Below are 17645 nucleotides of genomic sequence, written 5' to 3'. Positions count from 1 at the left end.
CACAAAATCCACGGTAATTCATCTCCGCGTCTGTTCAAAACGGTGACCCCCAGTCCTGAATCCTCTGCACTCTGCAGACCCCCGGTCCTGTATCCTCTGCACCCGCCAGACCCCCCAGTACCGGCATTTGAGTGACTGTCGGAAGCTTTGCAGGTGACCCACATGACACTGTATTGGACTGCCCCATACAGTACTGAACGTTTTAGTTCTGATCCGGATTGATTTGCTGTGGGAGTGGCCAGTGATGTTTACTCCTGGGAACCGAAGCGCGGCAGATGTTTGCAAAAGGCATTCATTGTCTGTTTATGGGGAGGCAGGAAGGTGGAGCCTTTACTTTTGCCAAGTACTTGCCTGTTTTATGGATGGGGCACATACCTTCATTCTACCGTTGTAAGAGGCCATTCCGCTTCTGCTCCGCCTTAAGCATACCGAATGCCTTCCGCTCCCGTACATCCATACTAACCTCCACGTCACGCCTCGCTGCCATCATGTACACACTGCAAGCAAGGTGCCTTACTCAAAAACATTTCATAGGATGAGTGAGAAGGGAAACTCACGAGCATACTGTTCTGTGTAATTTCAAGTACTTTTCAAGTCCCACCAGTTGCGGAAATGGTAAAAAATGCTGGCGTCCATCTTAAATCAATAAAAATGAACAATATAAACAAATATTAAAGTAAAGATATTCAATCATAGCTGATCCTACATCAGTCAATGTAGCCAGACCATCCCTTCTTCTTTTTCATCACATTTGTAGAATTAATTTCATATGAAGTTCCTTCCATTGGATTCACATCCAAATCAGTCAAAAAGGCTTCTGCTGTTTTACACTCACTAAAAGCATGTAATTGTCCATCAACCACAACCTTTAGGATGGCAGGATAGACCATATAACATTTTAATCCTTTTTCTCGAGCCTTAATCTTATGCCTTATCAAACGCCTTCCTCCTCTCCAAGACATCCTTTCTCAAGTCCACAAAAACCATAATTTTATTTCCTCCCCAAGCAAGATCTTTAAGTTCACGCGCCTTCTTTAAAATAAGTTCTTTAACTGGGAATCTCAAGAACTTCACAATAATATGTCTCGGTCTCTCACCTAATGAAGGTTTAGGTCCAAGTGCGCGATGTGCTCTCTCAATCTCCAAATTAACAGCAGAGTCCAGTTGAAGTATTTTTGGCAAATTTTTCTGCAGAAAGTCCATCATGTTACCCCTTTCCGCATTTTCAGGAAAACCAGCCAGACAGAGATTATTTCTTCGGGAGAAATTATCTTGCTCTGACAACTTAAAGGCCATCCTTTCATTAGCTGTTTTCAAGTCTCTAATCTGATCCATTAACTTTAAAGTCCTTTCATCCACCATAATAAGATGTTCTTCAGCTGAATCCACCCTTTTTGTCACCGCCTCAAATCTCTCTTCTGACTTAATAAGGGCCTTCTTTATCTCAGCCATGTCCTGTTTAAATTCACTGAGCAAATCCAAATGCTTGTCCTCTCTGCATTCTTCTTTGTCTTCTTGTGAAGCCCCTTTCTGTCTCTTAACTGGCTGTGCAGGTTCAGGAGTGCTTGGTACAGACATTTGTAAGTAAGAATATCAGTTGAGGCCTAGGACAGGAGCACATCAATTAAGCTGCCATCCCTGGAGCTGTCAGTTCTAGAATCCCGAATTTCCTTTGTTTTAAGTATAAATTTACATCCAGAGTCTGTTATTTTTGACACTGATTTCTGTGTCTGATTCAGTTTGGGTAAAGGAGTAATACCAAACTCCTGTTTATTTACTGAAGATTTTTGTATGACTTTAAGTGGTGGTGGAGGATTACGAGGGTTTTTTAAAAACAGCTGATATGTCTCTTTGATCCCATCCACTCTTATCATTTCTCCCCTTATGCTTCATTTCTTCTGAAAAAGTGTTTGTAACCAAATTGGCCATTGTATGATCTACATGCCTTTCAACACCGGAGGTGCTTTCCATATGTTCTCGAGAGCAGATGGTCTGCACTCCTTTAATGGTTTCATTTTTTTATTATATGTGTGGTTACAGAATTGATACTCTTGTTAGGCTTCATGTTTTTTTTTATTTGCTTTTATTAAGTTTTCAACAGAACATGTATAGCATCGTACAGGTGCAATCGGACAAATGATTGTCAAACAAAGAAATGAAAGCCTACAAACCTTCCTTCTCATAAACCCTAGAACCATATCTCAAAACAACCTTTCTCCCCTTCCCTCCCACCACTCCCCGCAGCAATGTTATGCTCAAAATGATTCCCTCATTAGGTCTATGTTCCTGAACTACCACATATATTCAGATTTACGTTCCATACATTACTAGAGGTTAATAAACAGCAAGCAACGAAGTTCAAGGGTGCCCTCCGGAGCACTATCTCACATAATCCAGTTGTGTCCAACTTTTCCCGTCATGCTGCCCTCCACCCCTTCCTCCTACATGTTACAACATTTCACTGTTGAGAATCCACTCCACAATTTGATTTAGGTCCTGGAGATATACTTACCAAGGATGTCCTTCCATAGTGCCTCATATTGTGTGGATCTCCCATGCAAAGCTACAGTGATCCTCTCCATCACACAAATGCTAGTGGCAACAGTTTCCCACTCTTTCTTACTCGGGCCCCAACTGCTTTCTACTTTATCACTATACATGCTCTAGCCGCTAGGAGTATGGGGACGATTAACCCTGTTGCCCTCGCGTACACCTCCTCATCTCTTTCCAATCCAAACAGCACTAGAAGAGGCGTTTGCTCACTTTGGATCCCTTCTATATCCTTGATCCAACCGAGAATTTCATCCCAGAACACTCTCACCCTGGGGCACTCCTACCACATGTGCCAATAATTTGCGCTCTGACCACATTGACGCCAACAGAGGGGTCTCACTGTTTGAAACATCCTGGAAAGCCTATGGGAGTCATATTGCCATCTGTGAAGGAGTTTAGTGGCATGCAACTTATACTGGGAGGCAATGGATACCCTAGAGGTACCCTTGCACATCTTGGACCATAAGTCAGCATCAATTTCCATATTCATGTCCGTCTCCCATCTCTGTCTAAGTATGTCTGTGGATCCCTTTCCAGCGTCTATCAGAGTTCTATACATGGTTGAGATCACTCCTTTGGTGTTAGTGAGAGTATCAAGGAGCACCTCAAATGGGGTGAGATCCCCTTGTATTTTTTCCTTCCATGATTCTCTCAGTATACCTTTAAATTGAAGAAAGTGGAAAATCGACAGTTTCCCTTTACCCAGTGCATTTTCGAGGTCAATGATTGTTACAAAATAAATCCCTTTCCAGAGCTGCCCAACCCTCTCGAGGCCCACTTCAAACCATTGTTGAAACCTCCCATGATCCGGGATTTCCTCCCAAATTCCCAGTGCCCAGATGTGGCTTAAGGTGTATGGCCATGCCGCGCTCTCTCTCCCCAGATTTCCCAGATGGTGCTCAAAATTGGGTGTTGCCATATCCTACGCGTCAATTTGTCCCTCGGGACCCAAAGCCATTCAGATAAAGTGGCTGGAGCAAAACTCTGGTCATCAAGGCTTACCCATTGTAAGTGTGTTTGATTCCTCAAATGCGGTATTAGTACCCTCAGTTGTGCCGCTATATAGTACTTCTCAAGGTGTGGTAAGCCCACCCCTCCCCCTTTTTCTAGGAATCTCAAAACAGCCTTCTTCACTACCCCAAAGAATGATTTAGGCATCTTGATTGGGAGCATCTGGAATGGGTATAGAAACCTTGGGAGACACACCATCTTAATTGCATTTACCCTCGCCATCCATGAGACTGTGAGTTTCTGCCACTTGGTCAAGTCAGAGTGGAATTTCTCAAGCAGGTGGGGGAAGTTGGCCTTGTATAATGCATATATGTCTCACCAGGTTTATCCCTAGGTATCGCAACGTGGCACCCCCAAGAGTTAGGCCCAAGACGGCATACCTCTCCTTGTCACTCTGTGTGGGTTTGTTCAGGGGGAACAGGATGGACTTGCTCTTGTTAATTTTAAACCCAGAGAGAAGGCGATAACGTTCTATCAATTGTATTGCTCTGGGTATAGATGTGGGTGGGTTCATGAAATGCAATAGTAGATCATTGGCATATAACGCTATCTTAAATTATTTCCCCTGTACTGGCATCCCCTCGACCATCCGATCAGCTATGATCTTCTGGGCAACAGGTTGAAGCGACAAGGCGAGCAATATCAGGGACAGCGGGCAGCCCTGCCTAGTTCCCCTGCCCAGGGTGAACCATCTCGAGTAGTCAGTTTACCGATACCGAGACATTAGGAGATGTGTACACTGCTTTCACCCCTCTCCTAAATCTCTCCCCCAGTCGTACCTTGGACAAAACCGCTTCTAGAAATCTCCACTCGACTCTGTCGAATGCTTTCTCTGCATCGACCGACAGAAGAGCAGGCTCTCCTGCCATTGTCTTTGATTCATGTATCAGGTGCAAGATCTTACACATGGTATCTGACCCCTGCCTCCCCAAAATAAATCCCACCTGGTCTGAGTGTATGAGCCGAGGCATATATGTCTCTAACCGTGACGCTATGATTCTCTTGTAAATCTTTACATTGATATTAAGTAAAGATATTGGGCAATATGATCCACAATGTTTGGGATCTCTCCCTTCCTTAGGTATGACCGAGATCAATGCTTCCGAGAAGGAGTTCGGTGCCACACCCGTCTCCAAGATATCATTGAACAGTTCAACCAAGAAGGGGAGGAGGGGGGGATAGGAAAGTTTTGTAGAAGCCTGCCGTGTAGCCATCGTTACCGGGAGCCTTTCTCAGTGGCAACCTTTTTACCGCATTTTCGACCTCTTCAGCCATGATTGGGGCATCCACCTCGTCCGCCTCTGCACTTGTGAGATTAGGCATCTCCACACCGGCCAGGTAGTTGTCTATTTCGATTCTACTTTGCATCATTTCGGATTCATATAAGTTGTCATAGAACTGTGCAAATGCTTCTGGGATGTGTCCACTCTGTGGGTCCTGATTATCCCCCCACCTTCATCTATTGTTGCCACCCATCTGTCCTCTCTTTGTCCACGCAGCCTAGCTGCCAATAACGCATCAGCCTTATCGCCCTTCTCGTAATGTTTTTGTTTGAGGAGTTGAAGCTTCCGAACGACCTGCGCCTCTTCAAGGGGTCGAAGCTTGTCCCGTCTGTGCCCGGCCAGCACAATCTTCTCCCTCCTATCTTCAGTGGCAGTACGGGCCTCCCAATCTAAGTGTATTATTTCCTCCCTCAGTTTGTTTTCTACCAGGGTCCTCTCTCTTTTCTTATTGGCACCCTCCCTGATCAACACCACTCGCCAGGTTGCTTTCCCTGCTTCCCATACCACCCTTTTCGATACCTCGCCTTTATTATTCACCTTGAGGTATTCTTCAATTTCAGTTACCATTTCCGCTCGAAAGACTGGGTCTTTCCACAAGGACTCATTGCAGCGCTACTTATTCCCACTGCGTGGTAGCGCCCCCACCTCTAGACCCATGGAGACCATATCATGGTCTGACCAGGCGATGAGTTCAATTTCCGAGTGGGCCGTCACCTCCACCAGTTCCTCTGAGATGTATATGTTATCAATCCTCATGTATGTGCCGTGAGGTGCAGAATAAAAGGTATAACCCGTGGTATCTGGATGTAGTTCCCGCCATATGTCTCACAATCTATATGTGTACATCATCCCTGCCACTGCCTTTCTGCCGGCAACGGCCGGATCAGTTTGGCCCGGAGCGGTCGTTTGCCTATCTTTATCAGTGTCCGCCCAGAGGTTGAAGTCCCATCTGAGTATCACATGACCAGCGGCTTTGAGCATTATTGTCGATGTTGTGCGCTGCAGGAACTCGGCCTGTCTAACATTTGGGGCGTACAATGTTGCCAGCGTGACCTTTAGGCCTCTCATGGTACTCACCACCATCAGAGCTCTCCCCTCTACATCCATCCATACCTTTGAAACCCTAAGGTCCATCCCCTTCTTAACCAGTATCCCCACACCCGCCTTCTTCAGAGGGCCAGATCCCCAATATTATATCCCCACTCTGGGATGTATCACCCTACGTTCCTCACCCGAGCATACTTGGTCTCTTGCAGAAAACTACGGAATTCTCTGTATACCATAGACCTCTTTGTGGGGGAGTTAAGCCCCTTGACATTAAGTGTGCAGATTGTAGTGAGGGCACCTTTCGCCATGTTAGAGCTTGTTGCCATTACCTATCCGGAGCTTGTCTCATGCGCATGGCGAACTTCCACAAATCTGGTTTTCTTATGGGACTAAAAAGACCACCTGTCACATTCTTGTACAACATTGCATACTTACCCCCCCCCTCGCCTTCTCTCCCCCCGAACTCCCAACGGCGTCCGATCTAGCTTGGCCAATTTCTCCCCGCCGGAGTTGGACCACCAGTGAGAACCGGAAAAACCCTGGTCCCTTCACAAAACAATTAACTAACTATTGAGCCCCCTTTCGTTAACACCCCCCTCCCTCTTTAACCCCTGCATTGCCTCATTCCCCCAATTTGTCAATGTTACTTAGGCTTATACCTGAGCACCTTTTGATCTCCAATGGTGAGCCAGATGGGCTCCATCATATCTGCCCAGCCGCCAGCACCTCACCAGGAGATGATCTCCTCATTGCCTGGGCTCACGCGAGAGTAATGCCTCCGCATACGGTGATGCACTCATTCTCCTGAATTTTCTGGAGCCCGGGATTCGCCTCCACCTCGGACCTTTGATGCGCCATTGTCTATTGTCTTGACGTCTGCCTTCTTGGTTTGCTCCCTCCTCCTGGTCACACAATAGGTCAGCTGTACCATTCTGAACATCCTTTTCTGATTTCAACTTAATCGTGTTTCCCTCCCATTCAAATGTGAGCGAAAAGGGGTAGCCCAATCGGTATCGTGTGGGATGCATTTTCTCCTCAGGGCTAATGTCAGAGACGACAGGTTCTGGTAAATCGAGACCCTTTCCGTACCCAGAGGGATTTGTGAACTGCGCTTGGCCTTCTCCAGGACTCTGGTTTTGAGGGCGAAATTATGGAACCGTGCCAGGACTGTCTTTGGGCCCCCAGCAGTGCCCCCAGCTCTGTGTATGCGGTCAAGTTTTGGTTCGTCGATGTAGTCATCCTCGAACAGGAGTTTCATGAGGGTTCTCTTTAGGTCTTGTTCGGTTTCCCCCTACCAAAAATACGTATGTTATTGCGTCTTTCTCTGTTTTCTAAATCGTCCATTTTCATGCAAAATTCTTCCTCTCTGGCCTCAATGTGCGCTATTCTCTGGTCCATATGGGATTCCAGTGTGTTGAGCGAGGACTGATTATGCTCCACTTCCTCAATTCTCTCTTCCATCTTGTCAATTCTGTGCGTTATTTTATCTACTTTCGCACCTATATCGGCCCTCATGCCCTTTATTTGACTTAGCAGGTCTGCAATATCGGCTTTAGTTGCGGCCGTGTGTGTCCCCGAGGCAGCCATCGTGGGATCTGGGGGGGGAGCAACGTGAGGGGCCCACAGGGTGAATTCGTATGGTGCAAGTTTCTCCTTGACGTTCATAGGTGTTCAGCCCAGGGCCGTTCAAAGGCGTGCATTCGGCACAACTTGGTCCTCTCTAGATTCACGTGCAGGGCAGAACACAACACCCAACTGCAATAGATGGAGAAGAGGGCACACGCCCCACGAGTGGGGGCCCAACCTTCTCAGCTGTTAGTGATGTATCAGACCTGGCGGTGCCACCCTATGGCCTAGGTGTGTCACCTTTGAGGAGGCAGCCAGAGCGACAGAGCAGACCCGTTATCCCACCATACCGGCCTCCTACAGTTCTGAGGGAGATGAAAACATTTTACCTTGCTGAGAGTAGTGTTTCCCCGGAATGTCCACACTCTTGCCTTTCCAGGAAGTTTGATGTTGAGGAGGGCACACGCCCTGATATGCAGGGGCCCAACCCTCTAAGGTCCACTTTCAGCTCTCAGTCCTTTGTGTTCGCGCTGGTGCGTGGAGTCCGTTCAGTATCCCCGGGACTCAATTGCACGTTGTTCCTAGTATGGCAGGACGGGCCCTCCCACCTTCCCATGGGGAAGAGGCATCAGAAATCAAGTTGTGGATTCCCTCATTTGGTGCCGACCACCAATCTATGAAATGTGCAGGCAGACGTTGGATTGAAAGGCAGGTCTTCCGTAATGGGCACTGCGATGAACTACCACGTGCATTAGAGCCCCCAATTGTGTGACCCTTGATAATACTTTTCTTTAAGTACAGCGTGCTGATCGATCCGGCATCACTATGCTGCCACCATCGGGTCAGCCCTTGATGTGGATGACTTTAGAGTTATTCCAGGTGCATGGACACATTACCATTCCATTACTCCACGTGAGTCAAATCCTTAAGTGCTTTAGCCTTTAGCCTTCCCTCCTGTGCGCCTCCACTGTTTTAAGACCGCTGTAGAGCGGCTGTACTCACTCCTGTACCAACTCAGCCCGTGCGCTCCTCCACAAAAACAATGGGAGCGCTAGTTCACCTCAAAAACGCACCGGGTATTTCAATTGGGAAGTCTCTTATGTGGTAGGTTCAGGTCTTCGCAGTGTGCTCCAGTCCCCAGCTTATTTGGGACACCTGTGCCAAGCCAGTGTACGGATCCGGGTATCCACTGCCAGGTTATACAGTGATCGCCCGTGCCTGGGGAGGGTCCTTTCCCCTAGATGTTTACAATATTCAGTGCGTGGAGGTGAGATGCTTCACAATATTATGCACATTTTATATCAGCGGACACCCTCACCAGGCACTCCGTTGCAGGACCGAGGCTCAGGACGTCGCAGTGGTCTCATCACTCTGTTTAAAGTGGCAGTGTCAGTGGGGCCGCCCTGCCGCTGGAACACCCGGTTCCTCCTAGCTGCCTTCTGGGCTCACAGACGGTCACCCAGTAATGATGGGGCGCAGCGGAAGGCCCTGTGCGCCCCCAGCCACTATGCACCCTTTTCCGTTAGGAATCGCTGCGCAGGACGCTGCTCACCTCGGGTGCCAGAACGTCCCACTGTGGCGCACGGGGCCAAGGCCTCGAGCCCCCCGCACCGGAGTCGCGTCTCCCCGTAGCGAGATCGCTGCTCTGCTCACTGCTGCTTTTCAATGCACGTGTCCTCCGCCCGCAGTGCCACGGGGATCCGTCTCGGCAAGACGCTGCAGCTCTTATTGTGGTCCCGTTAGGGTAGGAAGCGCTTTCTTCCGTGCTCATAGCAGCACACCGGAGCTGCAGGACCTCGCGCAAGGCCAGCGGCCACTACGCAGCTGGGGCTCGACTTAATGTATGCAGATATCTCGACGAAATCACATCCGATTTCGTTCGGGTGTTTCCTTGCCTCTTGTCACCTTCCGACGCTGATTTCCGTCGACTTCTCTAGGAGGGGGTACTTATAGTGGGGGCTCAAACCACTTTTTAGGGACCCTGGGATGGCGCTCACACGGAGAAGACACTCATCTGTGCGCCCCCTGGTGGCCACAGGCTTCATGTTTTTAAATGTTTTATCTTTAGGGTTAACTTGGGGTATATTTGGGGGGTTCAAGGGGCTCTTACCATCCTCCTCACGCCTTACCCCTAATAAAGATTTAGATTCCTCATCTAGTTGTTGTAGAACCTTCATCACATCATCACTAAATTGATTTTTCTGTTTTTTCTGAATTTTTCTTTGTTTTGCTCTTCATTTCTCAGCTCTCGCAGCCGAGCGCCTTTCTTTGCGGGTAAGGACAACCATTGGTTTTCAAGAGGTGGATCTTCACCCTCCTCATAATCGAAATTGATCTGGGGACTAGTCCCGTCTATTTCAGACTGTAAATCAATTAGATCAGTTAGGGCCGAATGACTATTTAGTCGTTCTGTATCCTCATAAGGATTAATTCCAGTAATCAACCCTTCAAATTGTTGATGTTGAAGCGCCTTTGTAACCTCAATCAAGTTATTTACGGCCTTCGTAAGGGTTCTACGTGATTTCGCCGCCTGATTTTACATTGTGGGACTTTTCATCGCCACCCTTTCATTGCCCCCCCAAAACCCTCCCTTACTTAAATAAACATACCCCAACCCGCACAAACACCCCCCCCCTAAAAAATTAAAATAAAAAATAAAAAAATTGGCGATGAGACGGTCGGCGATGAAAAGTCCCACGATGTAAATGCAGGCAACGAAATGCGTGTGTACCTTCGTAAGATCTTCAATTTTCACAGAATTAGATGCCACTTCCTTTAATATCTTACCCACCCAGCTATCCTCACCAACAACCCTGTCCTTGTTGTTCTGTGCAGTCTGAATACGTGCTTGTATTACCATTTCCACTGGCTTTTCTTCCCGAATTACCCCAATCAATTTAGGTCTGGTTGCAATATCAGCATAAGACTTTGATTGTGGAAAAGAATTCTGCCAGTTTGAACAGATTTTTCATGCGTGGGTCAATTTTTGTTTACATCTTTTGCCAAATTGGCTATAGTGTCACATGCAAACATCGAACCCTCAATTTTACTAATCTTGTCCAATATTTCAGCCAATGCCATCTTCATAGCCCTTATCTCCCAGTGGGTTTGCTCGTGCCCCTTATCGAGCAGATTTAAAATACGTGTTATTACAGGGAACAAAACATCTTCATTCGTAATACATTCCGCTGTAGTGGGAGAGGATCGCAGACCCTGGGGTCGAAGGTACTCTGGCTCCCTTTCCTTAATCCCTGTCTTGATTCCCTCTTGCGAAGCCCGTTGACTTTCATAGTCAGAATGGAAAGATTTATTCTCCAACCCAAAGACAGGGGAACTTGCATTGGTAATGTGAATATCAGTTATTTCCTGGGATTCTTTTGTTTTAGGTGCTCCATGATCTAAAGTTAATGGAAACGTCTTTAAAGGCCTATTTCCGCAAAGCTCATTAACATCAGTATTTTTATACATGAAGACATTTTCAATTCCTACCCTGCTTTGTGAGATTGGGGTTGAGGGGCCCATTAAGAGTCGCATTCGCCTTCCCAATTCAGTCTCAATGACGGGGGCTATGATAGAGCAGTCTGATATTTTATTATTGAACTGCTCGTACTCTTCACCGCATATAAAAGAGTTGTGGAAACGTATGCTGTCAGTAGAATTGGAAACACTGTCTTGTGCCAGGTCATTTACTTCCTTTGATGTAAAAGTTAAAGGTGGAATACCAGTGGAGGACGATACGGGAGTCCCGCTCGGTCGATTCATAGGATTGTCGTTTGTTTGTGTGGAATCCCATAGTCCATCCATTACATTTTCTACGGCCTCAAGGGCCTCTGAATCTACCACACCCTTAATTTCAGAATTCATGGTTATAGCAGTGCCTGGAGTTGCAGTGAGTTTTCTACCACTCCTCAACCTGTTCACCATTTCTTTTTTGTTTTCCTTTTTTTTATTTTTTATTTCTTCCCTTTTTCCCTTTCCTTTTTCACTATAGCAATACACCTTGATTGAGTGGACAACCCCAGTCGTCCCAGCCCCCAAACCTTACAGATTAAACCGACCACTTCCTAAAGCCTCTTCTCGAGTGCACACGCTCTCTTAGCAACACAGTTATGCGTACTCAGTTGTGAATAATCTTTTGAATAGTATGTTATGAGACTAAAACCCTCACCTGACCAGCCGCAAAACAGCCCTTCCACACAGGGCTTCACAGGCGCGAGCGCTGGGCTATTTGAGGAGCTCCGGGAGGTCAGGTGAGGGAGGGCGGGACTTGCTGAGGATGATAGAATATCCAGTTAGCTGCCCCTAGAACATAAAAATAAAACTCTTAGTGATCTAGCGAAAGGGGGCAGTTGTGTTCAGCCACAAAAACGTGTGATCATAAATTTGTACCGTTTACACAAAGATCGTAGATCTTAGGTGGGAGGGTCCTAGGTGGGAGGGTCCTAGGGAGAGGAGTCAATATCAGCTAGATGATGGTAGAGGGAACTCTGGTCTCTGTAGTTTTAACAGTGTGGGTTACCTGCAATAAAGAACAGATTTTACCCTTGTGATACTGAAATGTTCATATTTTTACACGTATTTGCAGAGAAAAAAAACAATAAGACGTACCACAAGTCTATAGTCCAAACACTTGCACAATGAAATGAGTATATCATTTCAAGTGTTCCACGTACAAGTGAAAAGTCAGTGGAACAGCCCTTCCACACAGGGCTTCACAACAGGGCTTCACAGGCGCTTGTTCTTCTTCTTGCTGATAGATTCTTATCCATCAGCAGTGATTTTTGGATACCGAGGCTTGAGCCTCATTACGCAAATAACAAGGGGGGTCCTGGGAGACTCTCTGCCAGACATGAGTCCTGGTTACAAGAGCCTTACCCAGAGTCTTTAGCTCACTATCTTTCACAGAGAAGAAATATCCCAAACATATCAGTCTTTGTCCTGCCCTGGGGCAGTCCAGCACCGAAATGATAGGCAATTCTCCTCTGAACAAGAGTACCAACAGCAACCCCAGACACGTGTTTCGGTCTGGTTGAACCTCATCAGTAGGGTATAGCTGTGTCTCTCTAAGAATAGTGAGCAAGGGGTCCACGTCTGGATTACCCTAGTAATTTAGGGTGCGACCCAAAGTTACTTGAAATATGCAAATAACAAGGGGGGTCCTGAGCCTCATTACTCCATCTTCTCAGGTTGAGTGTGTAGTCGTGGGTTTGTATTCTTCTTGGTCTGTGTGGTCTTGTCACAGTAGGGCTGGTTTCACAGGGTCTTCGCAGTGATGGGCCGCGGGTAGCGGTCGAAGGGGTTTGCAGTGGTGGCAGTGAGTCTTCTGATCAGAGGGTTCGGGTTCTGATCCAGTTCTTGGCAGAAGTTCTTACTCAGCTTCGCTAAATGTTCATCCAACATCTCGATGTCCTGGTCTCTGTGAAGGTCTGCTATACTTGTGAAGATTGGAGCTCCAGACGATATCCGCAGGGCCTTGTTCTGGACTATCTGAAGACTCTTCCGGTGTCGCTCATGGCAGGTCATCCATGCTGGGGAGGCATAAGTCAGGGTTGGTCTAATGATCGCCTTGTAGACGTTGATCTTTGTCCGGAGGGGCATGGACTTGCTCTTCAGGAGTGGGTACAGCGCTGCCATCTTTCCTGTTGCCTTCTGCTGAGTATTCTCGATGTGGCTTTCCCAGTTGAGTTTGCTGTCCAGGGTCACACCAAGGTAGCGGCTGCTGCTCTCCCATTTGATGGTCTCCCCGTTAAGGCTGATGTGTGGGTGCTCCTTGATCTTCTTTCTGGTGAACAGCGTTGCAGTTGTCTTGCTAGTGTTGAGTTCTATCCGCCAGTCGCTGTACCACTTTGCAATGGTATCCAATGAAGCTTGCAGGTTCTTCGCCACTTCCTTTTCGCTGAATGACTGGGAATGACTGCAACATCGTCTGCATACAGCGCCAGGTTCGTCTTGTGGAGATCTGTCGGGATATCGTTGGTGAAGAGGTTGAACAGGAAGGGTCCGAGGTTCGATCCCTGTGGCACGCCTGCTCGGATGGGATGTGAAGAGGACATCTCAGACCGCATGGTGACATGGAAGGTGCGGCCTCCCAGGTAGCTTGCAATCGTCTTCACCAGGTAGTTCGGAAATCCCAGGCCAATCATCTTGTGCAGCAGTCCCTTGTGCCAGACTCGGTCGAATGCTTTGGCGACATCCAGGAAGACGATTCCTGTGGACTTCTTGATGTTGAATCCGTGGCTGATGGTGTCCACCACTCTCAGTAGCTGATGAGTCGTTGCATGCTCCTTTCGAAATCCACAGGCGCGAGCGCTGGGCTATTTGAGGAGTTCCGGGAGGTCAGGTGAGGGAGGGCGGGACTTGCTGAGTATGATAGAATATCCAGTTAGCTGTGCTGTTTACACAAAGATCGTAGTCCTAGGTGGGAGGGTCCTAGGTGGGAGGATCCTAGGGCGAGGATTCAATATCAGCTAGATGATGGTAGAGGGAACTCTGGTCTCTGTAGTTTTAACAGTGTGAGTTAACCAGGTTCGGTAACGCGGACGGAAGGTGAATGTGCTCTTTTTCTAGAATCGGAAAGGGTTAGAACTTGAGATACACTTAGCAGTGCATGAGACACTGCTGTCTCAAGCATAAAGAAACAGAGTGGGCAATGTCCAGGAGAGACACTGCTGTACCACACCTTGTGTTTAGGGTATCACAACCGCGGTTACCATGCTCCAGGAGAGATGAGGTCCCAAGCAACTAACCAGGTAAGAAGTAGGCAACTAGTAAATTTATCAGGAGTTTGTAAACACAGATATGCCGTATAGAATAGACAACAAAGATAATTATGCATTTACAGATAATTATATGGTGAAAGAATTTGAGCAAGTGAAGAACTTAAAAATGACTCAGAGCGCAATAAATTGCGCAGGAATCCAAAGAAGAGTGTGACTATAGATTGCAGTGAGTAAATATCCACCTAGATGAATAGAATGGGTTCAGACCAATTATGAACATATTCTTATAAACTAAATTAGTTGCCGGTCACACAAATTTGAGAGCCATTTGGAGGCTGCAGACGAACATTAGATGATTCATGCAGTACAGGTAGGACCTTTATTTTAAAATTATTTTTCGATTATGACAAGAATTACCACAAGTAAATATACATTGAATATTATTTGGGTAACTATTTGAGTTTTTACATACTTAAAACACAGTTATGTTAATGCCTTCCTGAATTCTCCCCCCCATACCAGTCTATGCAATTTCATTTCTATACAAAAAATGTATCAATATTTTCTTTTATTATTAGACTTATACTGTAAATAATGAAATAGCCCTGAATAAGCTCACCATAGGATAGCTGACTTTCATGCCCTATGTGCTGACACACGTGTAGGCAGAGATTAATGTGTGGTATCATTAAGTGACAGATTGCTATGAACACTAATGAGCTATTGACTTACAACAAACGATGTAAGTTGCGGAACCAAGGAAGTTATAACTATCCTTGGAGAAGCTAAGTGTAATTTTAATTTATGTGATTTTATTTTTGTCGATGCTACAAGTAAATATACGTTAGAATAAGAAATATAAAAAAAAATGTACATCTAATAATTTTCACAATGTTAAAAGTCTATTGGGCTCATTACAGGTCCAGTGGTAACCGTGCCGGTGATACCTGCGGGTTGCCGCCAGACCCGTAAATATTTACCGGCACCTGACTTCCCGGTGCGACCGGGGGATTACAACCCTGGCGGCAGTGCCTTAAGTGGCACTACAAATCGAGCCGGGGCCCATCGAGGGGGCGTGGCCTAACAAGGGGGTCTTGATGGGCCGTTAGGCCACGCCCCCTTGACGAGCCCCAGCTCAATGGGCTACTGGCACCCCTGCCAGGCAGCCTTTTGTAGAGATTAGCACCCTCTCCCCTATCGGGGAGAGGGTGCTGATCTCTGCATTTATTTTGTATAGGCTTGCCTGGCAGGGGATAGCGCCTCGCCTATTCAGCCTTAATGGTGGTGCTGCCCCTCGCCAGCTGGGGAGGGGCAGCGTCACCATTAAGGCTGAAAGGGTGAGGCCACTGGAAGCAGAGGCCTTTTTCCTAAAGACTGAAACTCCCGAGAATCCGCGGGAGCTTCAGTATTTAGAAAGCAAGGCCTCTGCTTCCAGCGGCCTCACGTTTTCTCCATAATGGTGGCGCCGGCCCACGTGCATCCCTTGATTAAAGGGATGCCTCGCAGGTGCGGCGCCACCATTATGGCTGAAAGGCATTTTTTTCTGAAGCCCGAAGCTCTCGCACACGAGCGAGAGCTTCAGGCTGTAGAAAAAAATGCTTTTTCCTGTAGTGGCCGGGGCTGACAGGGGAGATTAGTGGGCCCCGGCAGGGCCCCGCCTCAAAACGAAATTTCGGAGACTGCCGGGGCCCAGCCCCGGCAGGCCCCGGCCCACTTAAAGCCCTGCCTGGCGGCCCGGAAAGTCAGGCACCGGTACATTATAAATCCCCATTCCCCCTGATTATTTCTTTATTCATGCAATGTTTGTCGGCTACCTGTATCTTACAAACATTGCATGAATAAATAAATATACAGGTATTAGAACTCTATGGGAGTGGGACCACGGAAGCACTGGCACCGTTGTTAATGGTGTCGGTGCTTCCGTGACGGTCTGCCTACCATGAACTCTGTGCCCAGAACGATCAGATCTGTTGGGCATGGCGGCTCCGGCAGGCAGACCTGTAGTATGCTGGTCCGGAAACAACAGTGCCGGTAAGCTTACCGGCACTGTTGTTTCCAGACCGGCAGGCTCAGAATGAGCCCCAATGTTTGAAGGCAGGGGCAGGATTCTATGGTAACCTATACAGCCATAACTCATGCCCCCACATGCACAGCTCAGAATAACACCCAGGACAAAGATGACATCACAAATGGCATCTTCGATGACATCACTGATGTGTACCAATCTTGACAAAGTCCTTACAAAGGGCTGTGTTTATGGAATTGCTACCAATATATGAAGGGTGATAAGTCGGCATCTCATGAATAGTCCATGGATCACAAAATGTCCTCATTCAAACAGAAACTGTCTGTGGATAATATAGCAATCTAACAATCCATGAATATAGGCAATGGCTCCAGCATGGACTGTACGAGTAGAGTAGATCTAGAAGATTATAAGTCCAAGCCTATCAGGACCTTGAGTTATGTTAAACGTGTAGCCACGGGCTAAGTATGCAAGAATTACTAGACACGTGGGTGGATGCGCAGACGGGTAACATCTAGTAAGTGGGAAGCAAATACTACAGCCAGCGAATGAATCTATGATTAGAGTCAGTCATCACACATATAAAGGATACAAACTGTATTATCTGTCTGGGCCCTGCTCACTGTTCCATGTGTGGGCACCATGTGCTGAGGCCAAACCCCAAGGGAATTAGCTTAGGAACATGCTGCAAGGTGAAGGGTTACATATAACAGCACCTTCTAAGTATTATTGTCATGTTTTCAATGCAGTACCTTCAGGTAATGCTTAAACTGCTTGCTGTCACTTAACAAAAAGAACTTTCCAGGAAATGAGATTTCATCAGTGATGTCATCGATGATGCCATTTGTGATGTCATCTTTGATGTCCTGGGTGTTATTCTATGCAGTGCATGGTGGGGTGTAACTTACCATAACTGATGAATTTCATTGTTTTGTCAAATTTACGCTGCAACCATAACGTCACGTTAATGTTGTTTTTTTGAATTTCAAAGGTTTTTATTGGAGCAACTAAACCATAACGTCCCTTTAACAACGTTTTCTGCACAGAATATATATTGTGCACACTGTTAATGTGATAAACTGGAGAAGATATAAAGATTAAGTGAAGAAAGTAAGAAAAGGCGCTAAAATTAGCACGGAGAAAAATAATCTAAGTTTTATGCAACTGTTTAATAATGATTTGATAGTTGCCATGAGTCAATAGTGAGACATAAGTACAATCCAAACATAGAAAGGAGCAGATAATTGCAAACATGAATGTGTATGTAGTTAGTGCAGCTGTCTGACGGGATCAAATAAAACAGATATAGAGCTGAAGACCATGGTGTGTGAAAAGATGTTACCGAGATAACACCAAGAAACCCATCGAACAGTTTTTAAAATAAATGCTAACATGTTTTAAGCCCTACCAATTAATGTAAATAAACCCTTCCTCCATTTT

General features: G+C 46.7%; 1 long non-coding RNA gene across 1 annotated transcript in view; it reads right to left on the bottom strand.

Annotated features, from left to right (window-relative positions):
- LOC138521805 (uncharacterized) overlaps positions 1-9420 on the bottom strand; it is a 57372-nt gene extending 47952 nt beyond the window's left edge. The window contains exon 1 of the long non-coding RNA XR_011283127.1: positions 6554-9420. This is a non-coding gene — a long non-coding RNA (uncharacterized lncRNA). The remainder of the gene's footprint in view (positions 1-6553) is intronic.
- Positions 9421-17645: the final 8225 nt, after the last annotated feature.

The sequence above is a fragment of the Ambystoma mexicanum genome, chromosome 13 (genome assembly GCF_040938575.1).
Source record: "Ambystoma mexicanum isolate Mex_15411 chromosome 13, UKY_AmexF1_1, whole genome shotgun sequence".
NCBI classification, from domain to species: domain Eukaryota; kingdom Metazoa; phylum Chordata; class Amphibia; order Caudata; family Ambystomatidae; genus Ambystoma; species Ambystoma mexicanum.
This window is presented reverse-complemented; position numbering and strand designations above follow the sequence as displayed.